Here is a 14,542-nt window from a genome sequence, read left to right on the forward strand (position 1 = left end):
CCCATTCTGTTAATGCTTCAAACTGAGTAGGTCTAGGTCTCGTTCTAATTTCATCATTCTCTCTCTCAAATTTCTCAAAACCACTAAATTAAATGAACCATGTTCCGGAAATGCTAAAACTCCATCATCTTTTGTATACTTTGCCCAATTGTCTAACCAAATACATGTATGATATCCATATTTCGCAACCATAAAGGATGCGGGCGATTTCGCTGGAGGAAGCAACTGTCCCTCTCTAGTCACAATCGGTTTGTCCTTTTTAAATAAGTTCTTGATTTTCCCGAACCAGGACTTTTTCTCTTTCTCTGCTGGATCGTAATACATCATTTTCTCTTTTCTGTATCGCTAGATTTCTTCTACGACTATTTTGTTTGTTTTATCCAATTGTAGCACAACTCACACTAACGCACCAATCCGGAGCGTCTATATCACTTTTACAACTCTCCAATCCCAGCGCGACTCTGACTAACGCACCAATCCGGGGCGTCTACGTCACCCTGTAATTCTCCACTCCTAGCACGGCGCACACTAACGCACCAATCAGGAGCGTCTTCGTCCCTTACTGACTAACCAATCCCAGCGCGGTCTTTCTGACGTCAGCTTTTCTCGTTACTCCTGCTTCTGCTGACCCCTCCTTTACAAAATTTATCGGCAAACTTTTTACATTCACTTTTTTACTAAAATTCTGTTAGTAACGACATAAAAATGCCACCATTATCTTTTTCGCTAACAATAGGATAGTCTTGACCTTTTTCACAAGAATTCCGTCTTTCCCGAGAGTAGCGGACAATCTGCCCTACTATGGAATCATTACATCCGTTGATAAAGTAGCACTTCCCTCTACTTTACCCTTCTAGCGAGCATTAGTTAACCGTTTCTCTAGAAATAAAACACCTGTTGGAGACCCAATGCTCCTGAGAATTAAAACCTGAGTTTCACAATTAACCTGAATGCTATTTCATTTACACACATTCATACGGAAAATGTAGTTCATTCACACAGAATCCTGTCTTTCCCGAGAGCAGCGGACAATCTGCCCTACTACAGAATTATTACACTCGTCAATAAAGTAGCACTTCCCTCTACTTTATCCTTCTAGCAAGCTTAGGGAACACCTATTACCTTTCCAGTGATAAGCGTAATCAGAGTGCCTTTTGGACTCCTGGTACTTAAGACCAAAATTTCACAGGTGTACCTACAGGGCACAATAATTCCGTCCTTCCCGAGAGCAGCGGACAATCTGCCCTACTACGGAATCATTACAAACTTCCGACTCCCTACATCCCAGAAGTCGTCAAACAACATAGAACGCAACGCGACTCAACATAGAGTCTTAATACATAAACCAATACTTATCCAATATCCACAATCAATAATCAATATTCTAAATAGGAAAATCAATAAGCAATAATCAAATCTATAAGCAATAATCACCAAACCAATGCAATATAACCATAATTCTGCTACCAGAAAAACTGATCCAGGGCGAGACCGGAGAAAAAGAGGAATTTATATATACACAACTATCCTCCCTGCATCACAGACCCAACTTCACACTAGCTCATTCACACATGCAGTCATTGGTGGGGCCCATAACACCAACACTCACACGTCTCCACTCACGAGTCTGCACACAGGAGGGATGATGATATCGCGCTGGACATGTGGGGGGTACCTTATAACCTATAGGGAAGAAAAGTTATTTTACAGAATATACATTAACATTCGCCACCTATAGATTCCTAATCCGCAACATCAAGGCACTCCACCCACTTGGTCCCCAGAACACAAAGGAGAGCAAGACCCCCTACAGATTGTACAATTGTGGAAACCAGGAGGCTTCGTGAAACTGCTTGTAGGGCTAGCCACCATGAGCAAAATGAGCCCAAAATCTTCACAATTGGCTCAACTGGGCCCGGGTTATGCATTTTTGGAGTTGCTCATTTAAACATGCTGAAATCCACTAACAGAGTACCTCTAGGGAGGGCCAGAGCCCTGGGGTCGGTGTAAGATTAATTTATTTATTTTGCCCAGGGAAAGGGTGTGCATGGGGCTCCCTCCCCAGAACTCCTTAGGGCCTGGGGGTTCCTTTTCCCAGGCTGGCACATGGTGCAACTTCCATGGTGCCAGGACCCCATCCCCGAGGAGACAAATGCAGGGTCCCAGGACCTTGACCACAAGAGCATCACCCTGCTCCCCTTGCCTGTGACCGAGGGGTGCTAGGGAGGCCCAGCCACAGATTGCTGCTCGCACTGCTGGCAGGGGCAGGAAACAAGCTGCTTCCACCAAGGGAGCAGCAGAAGAAAGACAGGGACTGGGGTGCATGAACAAGTGCGAGGAGCCGGCTCTTGTCACGGCAGCCCTGGATCTCTCATCCCCCAGAGTGGGATCTGCCTTGGGGTGTCCTGAGTGAGACCAGACAACCACAACAAAAGAAAGGAAAATAGGCAGAGGGAATTGAGGCATGAGCTGCTCACCTTACCAGCGCAGCTCTCCTGAAAGTAGTGATCCAGCGCAAGACAGGAGAAAAAGAGGAATTTATATATATACAACTATCCTCCCTGCGTCGCAGACCCAACTTCACACTAGCTCGTTCACACATGCAGTCATTGGTGGGGCCCATAACACCAACACTCACATGTCTCCACTCACGAGTCTGCACAAAGGAGGGATGATGATATCGCACTGGACATGTGGGGGGTACCTTATAACCTATAGGGAAGAAAAAGTTACTTTACAGAATATACATTAACATTCGCCACCTATAGATTCCTAATCCCAAAACATCAAGGCACTCCACCCACTTGGTCGACGGACCAATTAGTTGGATTGGTTGATGGTGATTTAGAACCAGCCAAAACACATTTTAAGACTCAGTATCCTTTATTCTCTTTAATGAAAAACCACAAACTCATAATTTCTGTTAATCAATTTTTGTTTATCTAAATTTTGTTTGCAATTAATATTAGCATTTGTTTTATCAAAAGTTTTAGAATTTCTATATCAATTAATTCAAATCGCAGGTCATAATATTTTCCTATTCTTGCTATCTGGGTTTTCTCTAATTCATTGGCTCTGCATAATCGAATTAGCCTTTAAATTGTCCAAATAAAGCAGGCCAAAGCTCAAAGTCTGAAAGTTCTTTGCTCAGCACGTTACAGTCCCAAAGATCTCCATAGGACCAGAAATCGTGCAAGCATCTGTTATCGCCAGCATAGACGTCAGGAAATTGGAACAAGCCAGGACAAGACAGGAACAACCCAGGAACAACCAGCAACAACCAGGCCCCTCTCTATTCTACTACTCTTTTTATAATAAATTTCGTGATAACATGAAACATTTTTAGGCGGAGAAAGTCTGTGATTGGCTGATCGGAAACGTCCGATTTTTATTCATTTAGGTTTCTCATGGATTTTTCTGGTTCACTTCCGTAGATGACATAGTCCTTATGTGACAATGTTTTGGGTTTACTTGTATGATCCAATAGTTCATTTTAAACCAGTTTTTACTGTCTGGATTTGGCAGTCCACCAAGATCCTATCCTTGACCGAGGACATTGGGTGCTCGGGTCTTCAGGAAGTTCACGGAGCCATCCGAGTCTGCGCAGTAGGTATCGCGCTCACGAGACGGTGGCCAATTCTGAATTCGATTTTCGACTCCATTTTAGGGTAGGCCCAAATGCTAACTTAAGCGTAACAAACATAAAAAAGAATAATTAATACAAAGAAATTATGATTCTAATGTTATACCCTCACTAATCCCTTTGTGTATTAGTATTTTCCTAGCATATAGCGACATTTAAAGCGATAATATTCACCTTTAGGATCCAATCAGGAATGCAAAGATCACATAAGCAACATAAATCATGCGATATCTATTACCACATGTACTACTATTAATATGCGTACGTATTTTAATCATTAGAGTTATTTTGCCATGTAAATAGCAATTTCCCACGTGTAGTTTGTGTATGCAAAAGGTTGAATTAGTATCACACACCACACCGTTAGTAAAATTATAATCAGTAAGTTATATAGTTAGTCTTTTCAGGCAAAAGAGAGGAGGTATAGAAAATTTTGCTCTACCTGCTCCATCAGTAGCAGGAGAACCGCAAATCAAATATTCACTGCTTTGGTGAGGGACCATCCCATAATGCATTGTGCAGGCTTGTTTGCATTTGTTTTCCTGCTTGTGGTGGACCCGTGAGGGCAGGGGCACCATCAATGAAGTAAAGGTGTGTCTTGGGTGGCTGCAGGAGATGTATTCGCCCTCAGAAGAGAATTTGAAAACTGACCCTAAGTTATATGACCCCACCAAACTTTGTAATCTTTTTAATGGTGTTCCTAATATTTGTTCCACAGTTTGAGAATACACCAATCTCTAGGGGTTGGTTCTATAGCTGCATTATATTTGACCTAAAACAGTACAAGAAAGTCTCAAACACATGCAATGTTGATTTTAAATGTTTTATTGACAGTAAATTGCTGACAGTGATGTTTGATAAACATTGCATTGTGTTCTTGATAATAATGATTGCATTAGGATATGGTTACTGATTTCAATGATGTGCTGGTGTTTTGCCCCATAACACACGTCTTCACACTGTAGTGCTATCATGTATCTATATCACAAACGTAAGAGCCTTACTTTATTTTATTGGTATATTTTCTATCCGCTTTGTAGGCCAGTCTTACAACCTTTGTCAAATCAGTTGTTTAATGGAAAATGTTGCATACCCTGTAAGCATCTGTTTGTAGAGTGTAGTGATGTATATTCGCATGCTCTGCAAACCCCTACCATCAAGTGTTGGATTCAGATGTTTGGAACTTGTTTTTCTTCCCAGAAGCCTTTTGAGTCACCAGCTGTAGTGCCTCCTCCCCTAGTTGGCAGTGTGCATGGGCACTGGCTCCATTGTTAGTTTTTCACACAGTGGGTGAGCGTACAGATTGAGACGTAGATAGGACAGTTTGGTGACCATGCAAAAACTTATACGCAAAGAGTTAAAGCATTTAAATGAAGAAGTGTACATCTGTAGCAGCCAATGACTTCCAGGGTGGCAGGTGGGTGCATGTGAATCTACAGCACTGCAAACAAACTGATGCTTATAGGGGAACATATTCCATGTATAGTATGTGTGGCTATAGATCCTGATCCTTGGAACACGCCTTCACGTGGAACTCATTCTTAGAATCGTTTTTTAGTTGCACAGATCTGTCTGTGTGAGGTAAATCTTTATAACAGCATATTTAATTCAATCAACAATGATCTGGAATAAGGCATTGTAAAAAATATTGCAGCACAGCCAGAATTTATGAGTAACTACGGTTCAGCCGAACCAAGTTTTTTGTTTTTGTTTTTTAAACATAATTTTATTGAGTTTCAAAAGTGAACAACACATAGAAAGCGGTTGTCAGTATCAATAACAGCTGTACATTACAAGAAGGCAGTTGCAAATGATACAATGTCATTGTCAATATTAGATATACTTGCAAAGTTCCAGAAAATAAGAAGATTCAGTCATCTGATCGGCATGTGATGCCAGCAGAGTAGGATAAATGCAAGTTACATATCATGAACAGGCAATAAAAGAAATAACTAAAACAAAAAGTAGAAATGCACTGCATATTGTCCCGACAAACCTCATACTAAAAACTAACAAAAAAGGGACCAACCCGAGTTTTATTATACGAAAATTATTTAGACAGACAACTTGTAAGTATTTCTCAAAACAAAGAAGAAAAGAATGAGGAGACCCCAGGTGTGAAGGAAAACCATAACTGAAATCAAAGAAAAAAGAGTTAAATAAAATGTGAACACACACGTTGTATTGGTTGCTTTATATCAAAAGGCTGCAGTTGATATTTAGGACACAGGGAATGAATCATTCTATCACATTTACAAAAACCAGTCTGTCTTTTTACATGAGACGATGGCGTTTTGACCCTCAGAAGAATACACGGGTCTCATCAGGACTAAAATTGCTTGGGGTCTGGGAAGGGCATGAATGACAGACTGGTTTTCGTAATTGTGATACAATGATTAATTCCCTGTGTCCTAAATTGTACTGAATAGAAACTGCTGTCTTTTTATATAAAGCAGCCAAAACACTGTGTACATTCATCCTCGGAGCTAGTCGTGTATGTCACTTTTGGTGCAGAGTGTGCCTTGGTGTTGAGGGAGTCCTTGATGTCGAGGCGATCTTTGCATGGATGTAGGCTTTGGTGCCTGTGTCGAGGGCCCTGTCAGTTTTGCTCTAGGTATGTACAAGATCTTTGTGGCCGCAGGGCGGAGCATTCTGGGCTCTGAAGACGTAGGTTGGTGCTGACCATGCCCCGAAGGCAGGGATTGCCAGGAAGAATGTTGTTTAGGCTCTGGGCTTGCTGCCCGACCCCCACTGGGGCAGTACTCTGCCTCTACACAGGGCTGCTGTCTGAGCTCGGGTTGTGTGTGGGTGCCGACCATACTCACGGTCGAAGTCTTCTTCCGTGGTTGCGAAGCACCTATGACTTGCTATTGTACTCCCTCAAATTTCATAGGGAGAGCTCATATTGAAGCTGTACTGGGCTAGCCAGGCCTCTGAGGAACTGGCTTTTTCCTTTGCTTCGGTGCTATGTTTCTCAAAGCTGTCGGGGTGTCGTCGGACTCCTGCCCATCCATTCTCTCTTAGACCAACTTATGCTCGCGTCACTACTGAAGAGTCTTCTTTGACTGGAATGAGAAGCAGGCCTCACATGTGGTGTCTTTGTGCTCGGGGTGTCGTGTAGTTCCTATAAACCTATATAGGATCTGCACGTTTAGACAACATGGACTGTGGGATTGGTGTCCGGACTGATTCCAGACACCCCCACCGGGTATGTTTGTCTGAATACCAGCTAGCTCACAGCGCCACTGTAAGCTCCTCTTACCAAGGAGAGAATAGTTCTTGGCAACTATCGAACATGACAACTCTGTCCCATCAGGGATCGTGGAAACAGTACAGTACTTTTCGCTCAGTCACTCGTGCTCACTTCGTCTCAGAGAGATGCACAGAATAAACGGTGGTGGACGTTTTCAATAAGTATTTATTGAACCAGCGTCATTCTAGTGTAAAATAGGTGTGCTGAAACAACCATAAGTTAGAAACAGATATAAATGATTAGAAGCACCAACAGAGTAAAAAGCTTGTAGATTCCTACCATAGTGCCAAAACAATGAATACAGGCAAGTATACAAATATATGACAGTAAAAATGTGTACTCCTACGATGCGACCTTAACTAGAAGTACCTAAGTGTACTTAGCATGTATGTTGGTGTAGAGCCTAGAATCTCCCTAAGATAAAGCCAACCCCATTACCTGAAGTGAGAGACTGTGGGATCCCATCGTGGTCTTGAGATGGGCACCCCACGAGGGATGTCAGACCACTGCAAGCTGGACGGTCTGCATGCAAGAACCTCAGTGTCTTGCGTCAGTGTATCAGCATGGAAGTCCTTTTTCTACTCCCCCGCCTCAGCAAAGATATGGTATTTATCTAACAAAGTGGTACCCTCAGGGGATCTACATGTCAGACTCAGGATGATGGAAGGAATGACCTTTATACATAGTTATTATGCAGGAGATGGTTGTCCTGTTGAGATTCCAAGAATCATCATGCATAATGAATGAGGCTAGTTTTCAGAGAAAATCCCACTTCATTTGAGCAGTACCGTAACTAGGTACAAGGTCAGTACCAAGAACCGTTATGTAGTGTATTGGCAGGGGAAATATAGGTGAACGGTCTGGCTGCTACCTGAGCCTATATTGGGAATACCTGTATGAAACAGAACTGGGGGAGGGACAGAGATTGCAGGCTTAATAATAGCCCGTCCAGGATAACCTGCAATGTCACTGGGGTTTGTATTGGAAGGCTGTCATTTCCATCACTGACTTTAAATTATCATCAATGGGGGTCTCAAGACGAGGAGCAGAGTGCCCTGGAAGGGGCCCAAGACCCTGGTGGTGAGGCGTTAAGAGAAGATTTGTCTTCGATTGACATCGAGTAGAGATGAAAAATGGGAACAAGGATCCGTTGCAATAATTTTCTCCATGAATATAGGAGTCGAGCATTCAGGTATTAGGCATCAAACACGGAGCCTGATTGGTACACGTCCAGATCTGATGGTGGAAAAAGAAATCTAACAATGGAGCTGGTGCCCATGACTATTGCTAATTATGGGAGGAGTCACTATACCATGTGACTCGAAAGACCTCTTCAAATAAAACATGTAGTAAAATTCAGAGTCCAACACTGTGGCAGGAGGAGCATGTGTATCTACGAGCAACAGTATATTCCAAATGTACTCCAGGGCAATAGGATGCTTTGCTATCAAAATTGCCTGTATCCACCCTGGATGGATGTTTGCATGTTGGTGGAACTATTCATCAATGCTGGTGGACATTTGCCACCAAATGTGGAAATAATGTATGCAATAACCTGAACTGTAATACACATCCATACATCTATCATTACCTTCAGAGAGTTAGAAGTCAACAGCCTGATTTAGAATTCAGCAGATGGGTTACTTCGTCACACACGTGAAGGATGCCCCATCTGCTATATTACAAGTGCCTTATATCCAATGGCACTCGTAATAGGGTGGGCGGGATATCCGTCACATTTGTGACAGCGCGACCTGTGCACTGAAATCTAAATCAGGCCCCGAGACTGTAATCCGAATGATTCATAAAACAAATAGCTCATCAGCTATCACATAATGAATACTCCTCGGTATTCTGCTTTCACCTCCCCACCACTGGCAATACCTCAAGACCATACATGATTCAAGTGATAGGTTAGTACTATACAGAGGATTAACGAGCTCCTCCTGTGAATAGGTGTAAAAGAGTTGGTAAGGATGATTCCAGTGTATTGAGTCCATAATCTTTGAAAGGATGGCTCAAATACTTAGGTCCGGATTTAGATCTTGGCGGACAGGTTACTCCGTCACAACGGTGACAGATATCCCGTCCGCTGAATTACAAATACCAATATATCCTAAGGAATTTATATTTCAACCCAGCCACCAAGATCTAAAACACACCCTAAATTGCAACTCAAAGTCTAAATCCTTGGTCTCTAATGTTTATCCAGAATACTTCTCCGAGAACAAGGTCCTGAAAACTCTTGATAATAGCACAATGATTTCCAATCTCCTGGCAACAAAATCCCAGCTGCAGCAACTAAGTACCACAATTCCCTAGCAAGGAATGCTCTGAACCATGGGAAAAAAAAGTGGAGCTAAGATGGCCGCCACCATTGCAAGTGTCAAGAGAGCTCTGTGGTGCTCTGGGAAATGTAGTTTACCTTAATTCCTCTTGCATGCAACATGTAGTGTATGCATTGCAGCCGTGAAGCCTCATGCCAAGGGCACCAACACTCTGGGTGTATCTCTGACCTTCTCTGCAGTGGAAGACTTGTGCACCATTGAAGTTCAAAGGAAAGTGTCTGTGTGCACACTCAGCAGATATTAGTAAGTGGGGGCATGAATCATGACAATAAGCTGTTGAGGGGCTATGGCTGGAATGAGAAGAAGGCCATGTGTTGGCTTTTTTGAATGGGGGCATCAATTCAAATTGGCATCAATAACTTGTAAGGAGTGAATATTTGAAGTCTAATAAACTGTGTCAAATGAAGAACATTGTCTGTGCAAGAAACATCCTCTCAAAATTAAATATTTCAGGTTTGCAAATTGAGAATGCACTGATTAAAATGAGATCCCAAATAGGTATGTGGCAAGCAGTTTTCTATAGTGCCCTAGATTTCCCAAACACTGATTCGCTGCCTCTGAGCCCACAGAGAAGAAGATGCAAATTCATAGGGCAAGTATAGCAGGGAGCGGTATAGTGCCAGCTCAGACTGTAGCTACTGAAACAAGTCTGGAAAGGTAGGATGGTAGTGCTTTGCCAAAGCAGCAATGGGCTTAGTTTTCTTGGATGATGATGGTAATAATAAAACAAATGTTTCGGCCTAGTGACCCCCTTAGAATAAGCAACAGCTTGAAAAAAGGAAAACTCTCCCCAAGGATACAACAAGTGGGTGGGGCTGAAACACAACAGCACCCGTCCCTTAGACTCAATCACTATTCCATTGGGCTTACAACATTTTCTGGCAATGAAACTGGATCATCAGTCACATTTAATTCAGCAAAGCAAGCAAAGTGTGGTATCTCTATGCAAAGCAGCAGTATTTCCCGCCCGTTAAGCAGTGAGCATCCAATGCCAACCCCTCTCCGATATACATGACTTTTTAGGTCTCGCCTATGCAGCGTGCATGCGCTGCATAGGAGGGCCATTAGCAGTTGTTCTGCTCATTTCCAAGCACACACTCGTGCTTGTGGCGGCATCCACCTTGCGGAAGCGAGCAGCGGCGCGCATGCTAATTGGCTGTTGCTCGCTCCTGCAAGGCGGATGGTGCCCCAAGCACGAGTGTGTTTGAAAACAGCTGCATTAGTCATTCCACGTTGCGCCAGCGTGCACGCACCACTTGACTCGCGGGAGGCTGCAGCTGCAGTCACGGCCGCACTTGTTAAACAAACATTTGGAGGTATTTTCCCTACCCTGCATCTGTGACTTCAGTATAGGCACGATGAGCTCTGTTAAGTGACCTGCCATCCTAAACTCTCTACAGGATGCCTGTTAGTTAGTTTGACTCGATGTTAAAGGTTGTGTATCTCAAGAAGGAACACGTACTGTTTTATTGCATCGGGTAAGCGTAACTTTGATCTTCTTGCATGTCAGTCACCCTGTAAGAGAATTGTTTATTTCTGTGACATTTTGTTGCAGTTATCACGTAAAACAACTTCCGTTCTGTTACTATTGCACGAATAGAAGGAGCACATCTTTGAGGGCGTGGAGTAATAGTCACTGCGTTACGAGCACCATATGAGAATCTTCATTTCTGTGACATTTGGTCGCAGTTGCCACGTTAAATATTTTCCATGAATACACGGAGCACAGCTTGTTTTGAGTGCATGGAGTAAGAGCACTTGGGGCTTTCGTTTTAGACTACAGAACGAGGTATGAATTCCAACACGTTTGTGACGTGTAATCACTGGTACACTGAACGATGGTCACAAGCTGTTTGGATCGGCAGGTTGCATTAGCAAACAAGCATTAAAAACGCAATAGGTCTCGCCTTTGATTAAGTTAAAGCCATTTGCATTGCTATACAATGTCACAAGCAAAGCAAATGGCTTTAACTTAATCGAAGGTGAGACCTATTGCATTTTCAATGCTTGTTTTTTTCCAAAACACACAAAATTTAAATTCCTGTAAATAAACTTGAAACATTATTCAAAATATATGAGTAGTTGGGTAAGCATAAATGAAGCCCTTTTTTGTAAATCGGAAGTATGATGGAAACATGGATTATAATACGATCAAAACAAATCAAGGCACTTGAATTGGTAATTACACAAATGAAAAATATTGGTGAAACCTGATTCCCACACATCATTGTTTGTGTACCATGTAGTTTCTCATCCCTGTCCACGCGACATAATTCCGCGTAATGCCACTGCATATAATTTAGCCCAACTCATACCACATAATTACATTTCATATAATTAAACTCCACATAATTCATCACAACACCCAATTTTATGCCACGCAGTTCAACAATACACAAACCCACACCGCATAATTCATATCATAGATGATTTAGCACAACTGTGATGTCTTTAATAGCTAATATAATATGATGGATAATATGACGCATGGCTAAACACTTATAAGGTCCCAAAGGCGAGACCTATTGGCTGTGCCAATGCTTGCTATGGCTTCTCTTCATGCATACTTCACGAAAGAGTACATGCAACAGAAATTGAAACTCAGTAATCAGGGGCTCATCCTTCTCCTGAGAAGAATGAATAAGGACCTTGAAAAAGATTCAAGAAATAAAAACTTCCAGAGGCTGAGTTAGTTGCTTATGGCTCCTTGCTTAGCAATGAGGTTTAATGCGTCAGATGCGAGAAAGCAGTAAAGTCTACACGCAACATGGGCAAACGAAACAGCAGCAAATCAATCAACATGGCATCAGCTGTGGAGAACATGGCAGCCGGCGAGTAGCGGGTCGCGGAGGCTCCCGCGAGTCAGTAGCAAGAGCGGATTATACACACCCTGGGATGAAGCTACACACATTGAGAATGCAATCACAAGCATAATTTTGCACAATTACGCAGTTTAGGTATATCTTAATGCTTGTTTGACGGACATTGGAGGACATTGAAATCAATTTTCATACCCGGATAGGCACCTGCCGGCCCTGTGGACGTCGCCCTGTTTGCACCTTCGCGTCTGGAGCCTCGGCGTGGGGTGTCGAGTTTGGAGTTGATGGGGCGGAGTGGTCCGGGGAAACCTAAGAGGGGCGGGAGTTGCTCTGGTCCCGTACGGCCCGCGAGCGGGGTTGCGGGCGAAAGGCTGTCGCAAGGTTCCCCTTCCAGGGCGGGAGAGGCAGGGGCAGCACAGTTGCTGCTCCTGCGTTGGAACGACTGCAGGAGCCTGCAGGAAATTCGTTGGAGGAGCCAGAGACAAGGAGGACCAGCGCAAGATCTTGGGCGAGAGATGGAGGCGAACTAAGTTTACGGGAGGCGAAAGAAAAGCCTGTCTGCATGTCAGAGGAACCCCGGTTGGTTTCGGGGGGTAAACTAGACAAGTCAGAAAAAAGCACCTCAGGGGTGAAGCCGGGAGCGCAATCTAGAAACACTCTGAGAAGCGCAAAGTTGAACTTGTCTATGGTGGACTCACAAATTAGTAAATGCACACAAAGGCAAGAGGTGCACGGAGTTAAAAGACATAATAAAAAATTACCCCCTCAAAACAAATTAGCTAATCGGGACAGGGTAACATGTACAAATAGAAATTCATGTAAGAAAAAAAATTCACCCTTGAATCGACCAAATCCTAAACTAACCCTATCATTAAGAAGTTATTATAAGGTGGCCCCCAGCACGTTAACACTAAAACCAACAGAAGTAAAGTCCGTTGGCAACCCCAGTGAGAAATTTGACTCTTTGGAAGGTATTCCAACCTCAAACAGGTTCCAATTACTCATGGAAAAGGCAGGCTCGCAAAAAGGAAAGGACGCAAAGAGTCCGGTAATGGCTGATGAAGTAGACAAAGTCGTAGAAATAGCAGAGCAGAGAGACTTGTGTACTCTCAGAGGGGCATCGATGGTTCATTTCCAAATAACTGCATTCCAAGTATCTGTGGGTAAAAACGAGGCGGGTTTTTCTGGGGGCACTTCTGCAGAGTCTGAGTCAGAGGAAGCACATAAAGGGGACACTGTAGATAATTCCCCACCACGATTAGTGTGTGACTTACTGCAATCTCTAGCTAAAGAAGTGAGAGACAGATTTTCGGAAGGTAATCAAGAAGATATTAAGGTATCATGCAAAAAATTAGAAGCCAAATTGGATTCACTTGCAGTTAGGACTACGGCATTGGAGCTCACTGTGGCGGAACTAGCTTCTCAGTCAGAAGATAACGCCAAAAACATAGCGGCATTAAAAGAGAAAGAAATGGGCTTTCCAGATAAACTAGAGTCTGTTGAGAATTCCCAAAGGAGGAATAACATTTGCCTGCTTAAAATACCGGAAGGGGCTGAGGGAAGCAACCTAAAGGAATATGTAGTAAAACTATTCAAACAAACTACCTATGTGGAGTGCTCAGAGGAGGCTCTCATGGCTGTCATACAAAGAGTGCAAAGGGACCCCTTTAGGCTGAATCCTAACAAATCTAGACCTAGAAAAATCTTAGTTCATTTTTTACCGTATAATTTAAAAGAAGAAATCCTCAACAAGGCCCTCAAGTTAAATTCTTTATCTACAGAAGGTGTAACATTTCAAATACGTTCAGATGTCTCTGCAATCACAGCGTCTAGGCAGTGGGAGTTGGGAAAGTTACTTGAGCCCCTGAGAAAGCTAGGTGCAACAGCGCAGCTTAAATTCCCAGCTATACTCAAAGTTATGCATAAAGTTAAGAATTCTCAATTTAGTATTTAAGCTCCTGACTCAAGGGGGGAGCCCCAAAGGCCAGGGTAGAGGCCATGGAAGAGGAAAACGGGGGTTCTCCGGGGCAGGGTTCACGAGGGAGGGAAGAGAGAGTGGGGAGCAGTGGGAAAAAAACAAAAAATATGTTCAATTCGCCTGTGTTTTTAAATCAGAAAAGACGTTAGAGAGATGGCCCATTAGAAGATCAAAATTTCTGTTTAAAGGTTCTGTTTCAGAACCTGAATGGCTTAAAAACGAAGTACAGGATGGAGAAAAATGTTCAATATTTGAGAGATGCTCCGGAACAGATCCTCATATTGCAAGAGACTCATTTAACAGAAAACGAGTTAAAATCCTTATGTAAACCTAGAAAGTGGATTCAAGAAGTGGTTTGCACCACTCAACAATTTTCAACGAAGGGAGTTGCTATTGTTATTAAGAAGAATTCAACTATCGCTCTAAAGTCCAGCACTGTGGACAAGATGGGGAGATGGGCCATAGCTAAAATAAAATGTCATGCATACAAGTTTACAATAG

This window comes from Triturus cristatus, chromosome 12 (assembly GCF_964204655.1).
Source record: "Triturus cristatus chromosome 12, aTriCri1.1, whole genome shotgun sequence".
Taxonomy (NCBI): domain Eukaryota; kingdom Metazoa; phylum Chordata; class Amphibia; order Caudata; family Salamandridae; genus Triturus; species Triturus cristatus.